This window comes from Triticum aestivum, chromosome 7D, assembly GCF_018294505.1.
Source record: "Triticum aestivum cultivar Chinese Spring chromosome 7D, IWGSC CS RefSeq v2.1, whole genome shotgun sequence".
Lineage (NCBI taxonomy): Eukaryota > Viridiplantae > Streptophyta > Magnoliopsida > Poales > Poaceae > Triticum > Triticum aestivum.
The window spans coordinates 98,519,081-98,527,736 of record NC_057814.1 but is presented as its reverse complement, the minus strand read 5'-3'; positions in this window follow the sequence as shown (position 1 = coordinate 98,527,736).

Genomic DNA, 8,656 nt, shown 5'->3' with positions numbered 1-8,656 from the left:
GGAGCATCAAACGACCTCCAAATGGAACGAAACTTGACAAGTGGTCTACCGGTGGTGTACCAAGGCCACTTGACAAGACTCGGTCCATTCCGAGAACGTTCAACACCCGCTCACGAAAAGAAACAAGAGGGGTGCGCCGGTGCATGTGGGAGTGCCGGATTGCAAAACGGACAACGGGGAAAATGCTCGGATGCATGGGACGAACACGTATGCAAATGAGATGCACATGATGACATGATATGAGATGCATGACATGAACAAAATGCAAAACGAAAAACAAAACCCGACCACGAAGGGAATATCATAACACATAGCCGAAAATGGCAAGAGTTGGAGTTACAAATATGGAAAGTTACATCCGGGCTGTTACAACACTCCACAAGTACGAGAGGATCTTGCCCCGAGATCTAGGACTGAAAGAACTCCGGATATTCGGAACGGAGGTGGTCCTCGCGCTCCCAGGTGGCTTCTCGGTCGGAATGGTGCGACCACTTCACTTTCAGGAATTTGATAGACTTGTTGCGAGTCTTGCGCTCAGTTTCTTCAAGAATAGCAACGGGGTGCTCATGATAAGATAGGTCTTCTTGGAGGTCAATCTCTTCGAAGTTGATGGTGCGCTCAGGAGTCTTGAAGCACTTGCGAAGCTGTGACACATGGAACACATCGTGCACGTTCGCGAAGTTGGAGGGAAGCTCAAGTTGATAGGCGAGGTCGCCTCTTTTTCCAATGATCTTGAAAGGACCCACGTATCTAGGGGCAAGCTTCCCTTTGATACCGAAGCGACGAGTGCCTTTCATTGGAGAGACGCGGAGGTAGACATGGTCTCCGATCTCGAAAGCCACATCACGGTGCTTGCTATCATAGTAACTCTTTTGGCGCGATTGCGCGGCTTTGAGATTTTCACGGATGACTTTACACATTTCTTCAGCCTCTGTGATTAAGTCATTTCCAAGAAGTTGGCGTTCACCAGTCTCTGACCAATTGAGAGGAGTACGACACTTTCTGCCATATAGAATCTCAAATGGGGCCTTGCCCGAACTCGCTTGGAAGCTGTTGTTGTAGGAGAATTCGGCATATGGAAGACAATCTTCCCACTTCATGCCAAAGGAAATGACACAAGCCTTGAGCATATCTTCAAGAATTTGATTTACCCGCTCGACTTGGCCACTAGTTTGAGGATGGAAAGCTGTGCTGAAGCGAATGTTTGTGCCCATGGCCTTCTGGAAGGAGTCCCAGAACTTAGAAGTGAAGATGCTTCCACGATCTGAAGATATCAATTGTGGAATGCCGTGCAAGGAGACAATCCTGGAGGTGTATAGCTCTGCCAACTGAGCTGCTGTGATAGATTCTTTGATTGGAAGGAAATGAGCCACTTTAGTAAGCTTGTCAATGATAACGAAGATAGCATCATTTCCACGCTTGGACTTTGGAAATCCAGTCATGAAGTCCATTTCGATATGATCAAACTTCCATTCTGGGATAGCAAGAGGTTGGAGGAGACCAGCTGGTCGTTGGTGTTCTGCTTTCACCCTTCGACAGACGTCACATTCGTTCACGAATTTCGTGATTTCTCGCTTCATTCGAGTCCACCAATACGACTGCTTGAGGTCATGGTACATCTTCGTACTTCCAGGATGAATGGAAAGAAGAGAATTGTGTGCCTCATTCATAATGAGTTTCCTTAGATCACCTTTAGGAACCACAATCCGGTCCTCGAAGAATAAAGTGTCTCTGTCATTAATGCGATAGCACTTGTATTTGGAAAGACCCTTGTCGATACCACGTTTCACCTTCTTCACCATGTCATCAAGAAGTTGCGCCTCACGAATTTGATCTTCCAAAGTAGGAGAGACTATGAGGTTGGCAAGAAAGCCTTGAGGAACAACTTGGAGATTCAGCTTGCGGAAAGCTTCACAAAGATCCGGTTGGAATGGCTTGAGAATTAAGCTGTTGCAATAAGCCTTTCTGCTCAAAGCATCTGCGATGACATTGGCTTTTCCTGGAGTATATTCAATACTCGGATTGTACTCTTGAATCATTTCGACCCATCGAGTTTGCCTGAGGTTGAGGTTGGGCTGAGTGAAGATGTACTTGAGACTCTTGTGATCGGTGAATATGTCCACTTTTCTTCCCAACAAGAGATGTCTCCACGTTATTAATGCATGGACAACTGCCGCCAACTCAAGATCATGAGTGGGGTAGTTCTTTTCATTGGGCTTCAATTGACGAGAGGTATAGGCCACAACTTTCTTCTCTTGCATTAACACAGCACCGAGACCTTGAAGAGAAGCATCACAGAAAACTTCAAATGGCTTGGATTCGTCAGGAGGAGTTAAGACAGGAGCTGTGACGAGTTTCTCTTTGAGAGTGTTGAAAGTAACGTCACACTCAGGAGTCCAGACATACTTCACATGCTTCTGGAGGAGGTTGGAAAGAGGCTTTGCAATCTTGGAGAAATTCTCAACGAATCTTCGGCAATAGCTTGCAAGACCAAGAAAACTGCGAAGCTGGTTGACATTCTGAGGAGGTTCCCAATTCACAATTGTAGACACCTTCTCGGGATTAACAGCGATGCCCTTGGCAGAGATGATATGACCAAGGTAAAGAACTTCATCAAGCCAAAACTCACATTTTGAAAACTTTGCATAAAATTGATACTCTCTGAGCTTGTCGAGCACCAATCGCAAATGTTTGGCATGATCCTTCTTATTCTTGGAGAAGACCAAGATATCATCGAGATACACCAGGACGAAATCATTGGTATAGGGGTTGAAGATGAAATTCATCATTCGAGAGAATGTTGGAGGAGCATTGACAAGGCCGAAAGACATGACAATATATTCATAAGAACCAAAGCTTGTTTTGAATGCTGTCTTGGGAATATCTTCTTCACGAATGCGAATCTGATGATAACCCATACGAAGGTCAAGCTTGGAGAATACTTTAGCACCTTTGAGTTGCTCGAATAGCTCATTGATGTTGGGAAGTGGATACTTGTTCTTGATTGTCTTCTTGTTCAATGGACGGTAGTCGACACAAAGTCGGTCCGTGCCATCCTTCTTCTAGACAAAAACAACACCACAACCCCATGGAGATGAACTCGGTCAGATCAGACCCAGACGCTCTTGTTCATCGAGCTGTTTCTTCAATTCCTTCAGCTCCTTGGGTCCAAGCTTGTATGGACACTTGCAAACGGGTTCCGTGCCAGGCTCAAGATCGATAACGAACTCAACTGGCTGGTGAGGAGGCATACCCGGAAGCTCTTCTGGAAAGACATCTTGGTACTCAAAAACGACTGGAATCTGAGAGATGGCATTCAACTCGCCCTTCTCATTGAGAGAAAACAACCGAATGGTTTCATCACGAGCGGCATAAATAATCACATCCTCAGAAGAGTGTGTCAATTGAATTTCCCTGGCAGCACAATCAAGTTGAGCCTTGTGCTTAGAAAGCCAGTCCATCCTGTCGGGGATATACCCCACGGTATGACCCGGCCAGACTTGGCGACTCACTAGAGACCTTGCTAGAGCTTGGCGACTCACTGGTGATCCGCCCGAACACGGCGATTATCACAGGTAACCCGCCTGGACATTGTGACTCACTGGAGACCCGGCGGGTGGATCAGACGGACGACAAGGCCCAAGGCCCAGTAGGCTGGCTTATACTCTGGTGGGCCGGCTTAAGGAGAAAGGGATGACGAATATTTCCTTTACGAGGGAGCAAGACCCGGACTTGTATTCAACTTGTAAGAAAAGATAGACTAGTCCTTGTCCTACTAGGACTCCGCATGTAACCCGCCCCTCTAACTTATATAAGGAGGGGCAGGGCACCCCAAAGAGGGACAAGCAACAAGAAACAATCTCTAGGGCTAGACACAAAGGGGGAGCCGGCTTATGCGCCGACTCTCTCATGAGTATAATGAGATCTAGCCACAAACAACATGTAGGGCTATTACCGGATGATGTTTCCCGGGGCCCGAAGCTGTCTAAATCCTTGTCTTGTGTTGCGTCTCTCGATTCCGCTCAACCCCTCTCAAGCTACTACAAAGATGCGTTGGCCTCACGACTAAGTCCTCACACTAGGACATCTGTCGTGACAATTCCACGACAGTTGGCGCCCACCATCAGCCACGGGATCGCTCAATGCAGCTACTCACTAGCTCATGAGATATTTATCCTCAACGTGCGCCGGCCCACCGCCAGCCACGGGATCGCTCAATGGGTAGGTGCACAAGTCGCCGCCACTACGGTTTGGTTAACTTCAAACAGCCAGTTGGAAGGAACCATTGGCCGAGTTGCTGACACGGCTCATACGGGATCATTTATAACCCGCCGCAGTCACCTCAACCTTCTGTGGATTCACATCGCGCTATCAACGCCAATGATATACACCTTCTGCTATGGTCAAATATGGAGAATCTCGAGCCAACTCCTCGAGTCGTCCCGAGACTCGGGGGCTACAATGGTATATATGACTCGGCAAAGTTAGCCGGTTTCAATGAATTCAAGAAGTCCGGGTCATTGAAGGGAAAAATAACCCGACCCCGGGGATTACTGCTTGATCGATGAAAATTTAAGGGCCGTCAGAAGATTTCCGGCTCAAAATAAGGATTCTGGTTCAAAATCCAGTTCAAGGACAATCTCTCTCCCACAAAGCACTGAAGCTCTTAATATCCGGTTTAATATCCGGTTTAAAATCCGGTTCAAGGAAATTTTATTTACCACAAAGCTTTGAAGCTCTCAAATCCGGTTCAAAATCCGGCTCAAGGTAAATTTACCTCTCACAAAGTTTTAAACTTTCAAATCCGGTTTAAGGTTCCGGTTTAAAAAGAATTAATCTCTCGCAAGTTCGAGTTCTCAGAAAGATTAAAGGGTGCCAAAAAGGGCTTGCTGCCATGATGCACGGTTCAAACATGGGTATCCCGCTTTACAGCTTATCTTATTATGGTCACTTGGGGGCTTCCTGTTCAAACATAGGTCGTATTCGAACCAAAGAGAACATAGCTGTCGGTACCCTCTTGATCGGCACACTGCCGAGCTCACTAGGGGGCTTCTTGATCGTATTCGAATCATAGCTCAACCCCTTTTGGGAACCGACGTGGATCGTATTCGAATCAGCGTCGTGAATCAACTCTCAAGGTCATTTGGGGGCTTCCTGTTCAAACATAGGTCGTATGCGAACCAAAGAGAACATAGCTTTCGGTACCTTCTTGATCGGCAACGCCAAAGCCACTGGGGGCTATATGATCGTATTCGAATCTTAGCTTAACCCCTTTGGGATGGTTTTCTGATCGTATTCGAATTAGAAGCCTCAAAATTTTTGAAGTGTCTTTTTGCAAACAATTTTTTGGATTTTATTTGAAGTTCTTTTGATCATATCTAAAGTGTATATGAGTGGTTTCTATTTAACCCGGCTTGATTTTCAATGATAAATCGCCAGCTTATGACAATCATCATCTATTTGGAAGCGTTGGCTTCTAAAGATTGGGTTATCACCCTTACTGCACAGGTCATGTAAACCGGCAGTACAAATTCAATATCACAGTGGTTATATGTGAGATATTGTGACCCGCCCCGCGGTAAACCGCCAAGGGATCTTGTGATCTACTTGTGTGCAGGATAAGACTACATTTGGATGGTTACCCGCCCTGGCTTTTGACGTTAAGTCGCCAGGGCATATGTTGTTTAAACTCTATGCAGGATTTACAGAGCTATGACTTACATAAATGATTAAGTTCAAGCCCATCATCAAAGATTGAAATTGGTGTCTCAAAAGGGTTATCAATTCTTGATTTTCTCAAAGGCTATAAGCCGCCGGGTTATAAAAATTCCGGCTTACAATGGAGGCGTATTAAATTGCCATCGGCCAAGAGCCACCGGGTATTTAAACTCCAGGTTTACTTATCAACAGATGAGGTATTCAAAGTCGCTTTGGTGCAATGGCTATTATTTTATCAATGGATATGATTTATTCTACAATGGAAGGAATAGTCCCGAGTCGCTGCAGGCTTACGACCCGGCACTTGGGGGCTACATTATTCAAATTGATATTACATCGAATATGCAAGTCCCATGTTACTGCCAGCATGTACCATGGCACTTGGGGGCTAATGCAAAGTCATTGTTTGCTCAACTTATTGAAGACCCGACTCATCACATTCTAAATGAGCCGGCCCTTGGGGGCTACCAATTGCTCCTGTTGAAAATTCAAGGTACACAAGCCTTAATCCATTATATTGAAAGATCCACTACTTAGTTGGTAGAGTACAAAGCTCTTAACCTTGTGGACGTGGATTCAAGCCCCATGGTGGAGATTACATCATATGCTGTTATTATCAATGAATCATATACAAAGTCCCAGCTCGGTAATATATTACTGACCCGGCCCTTGGGGGCTACACATTGCTGGTCCAGTTTACATGATTATATTTACAAAGTCCCTGCTCATTATTGCATAATGACCCAGCCCTTGGGGGCTACACTGGTTGAAGTTTTTTATGAGCATAAGGCAATTACAAGTCCCAAATTGCTGCAAGCATGACAACCCGGCACTTGGGGGCTACATATGTGGAATATTCAGTTTATGACTAATGATTGAGATGAATAACCCGGTTTTCTTCAAGGTTGCAACACTTATATTGAAGCAAGTCTTAAGTTATCACTATGTTCTCCTCTTAAGACTTGGGGGCTATAGGTGATATGCATATAAGGGAGAAAAAAATCTTCAAATTCTCAGTTTGGAGTAGACCAGATTGACCCGGTGTTTGCAACAATCATGACCCGGTGTCACCAATAATAATGACCCGGCGTCGGCAACAGTTATGACCCGGTGTTATCAATATTTACAAGCCGGTAATTTTGGCAATTATAACTATCCAGCCTCTACATCTTTAAACTGGCGGATCACCAGATGAATCTTGAGTCTAAGATGTTTATTAAGCCGGAGTTTTGCAAACCGACTCAAATGGATTATTTCGTATAATATTTCTTTATAAAGAGCCAATGTCAGCAAATGGATTATGAAGCTGGCCTATTGACCCGGATATTCCAGGAGAAAATGTCAAGGACTTAAGGATGATCAGGTGCCGGCTTACAAGAATATTTAACCCGGAACACAACCTGTCAAATTTGTTCTTGAGTTATTTTGCAGGATCAGTTTAACATGGATAAATCCAAATTAAACAGGGGGCTAATGTCGGGGATATACCCCACGGTATGACCCGGCCAGACTTGGCGACTCACTAGAGACCTGGCTAGAGCTTGGCGACTCACTGGTGATCCGCCCGAACACGGCGATTCTCACAGGTAACCCGCCTGGACATTGTGACTCACTGGAGACCCGGCGGGTGGATCAGACGGACGACAAGGCCCAAGGCCCAGTAGGCTGGCTTATACTCTGGTGGGCCGGCTTAAGGAGAAAGGGATGAAGAATATTTCCTTTACGAGGGAGCAAGACCCGGACTTGTATTCAACTTGTAAGAAAAGATAGACTAGTCCTAGTCCTACTAGGACTCCACATGTAACCCGCCCCTCTAACTTATATAAGGAGGGGCAGGGCACCCCAAAGAGGGACAAGCAACAAGAAACAATCTCTAGGGCTAGACACAAAGGGGGAGCCGGCTTATGCGCCGACTCTCTCATGAGTATAATGAGATCTAGCCACAAACAACATGTAGGGCTATTACCGGATGATGTTTCCCGGGGCCCGAAGCTGTCTAAATCCTTGTCTTGTGTTGCGTCTCTCGATTCCGCTCAACCCCTCTCAAGCTACTACAAAGATGCGTTGGCCTCACGACTAAGTCCTCACACTAGGATATCTGCCGTGACAATTCCACGACACATCCCGAGAATTAGATCAATATCCGAGTCACCAAGAACAATTGGTTTGGCCAGAAATTTATAGTCGCCCATCTTGATAACGGAATCCCGAACGAATACTCGAGAAGTCATTTGCCGAGCCGGGGAAACAATAGACATAGGACTCGGCAAAACTTGAGTAACCAAATCATTCATAGCCACAAAAGGTCTTGAAATGAAAGAATGCGATGCACCAGTATCAAATAAGACTTTTGCAGGAATATCATTAACTGAGAGATTACCCATTATCACATCAGTAGATTCCTCTGCTTGAGCTGCATTCATCATGTTCACCTTTGCAGACTTGGGATTATGCTTGACCACTGCATTGTTGGAAGATCTCACAGGAGGAGGAGGCGGAAGACACCTTTGGTTGAAGCACTTGTTAGCATAGTGACCTTTCTGCTGACACTTGTTGCAAGTCACCTCTGAGAGTGGACGATGATAAGGAGCATTCGACTTTGGAGCTTGATTCTGAGACTTGTTCTGATAGCCAGGGTTGGATGAGTGGGAAGATCCATGGCCACCTTTGTTCTTCTGCTGGAAAGGCTGACAAAACGGAGGAGGAGGAGGCAACCAGAACTTCTGTTGCTTAGCAGCCACTAGTGAGGAAGAAGAAGACTGAACTGCGTCCCTGACTCTCTTCTTAGAAGCCTCACACTTGAGCTGAGCAGCCTCTTGCTTCAGTGCCATATTGTAGAAATAATCATACTTGGTCGGCTCAAAAAGCACGAGAGGTAATTGCAGATCTTCTGTGAGACCACCTTTGAATTGATAGATCATGCTCTTTTCATCAGGAA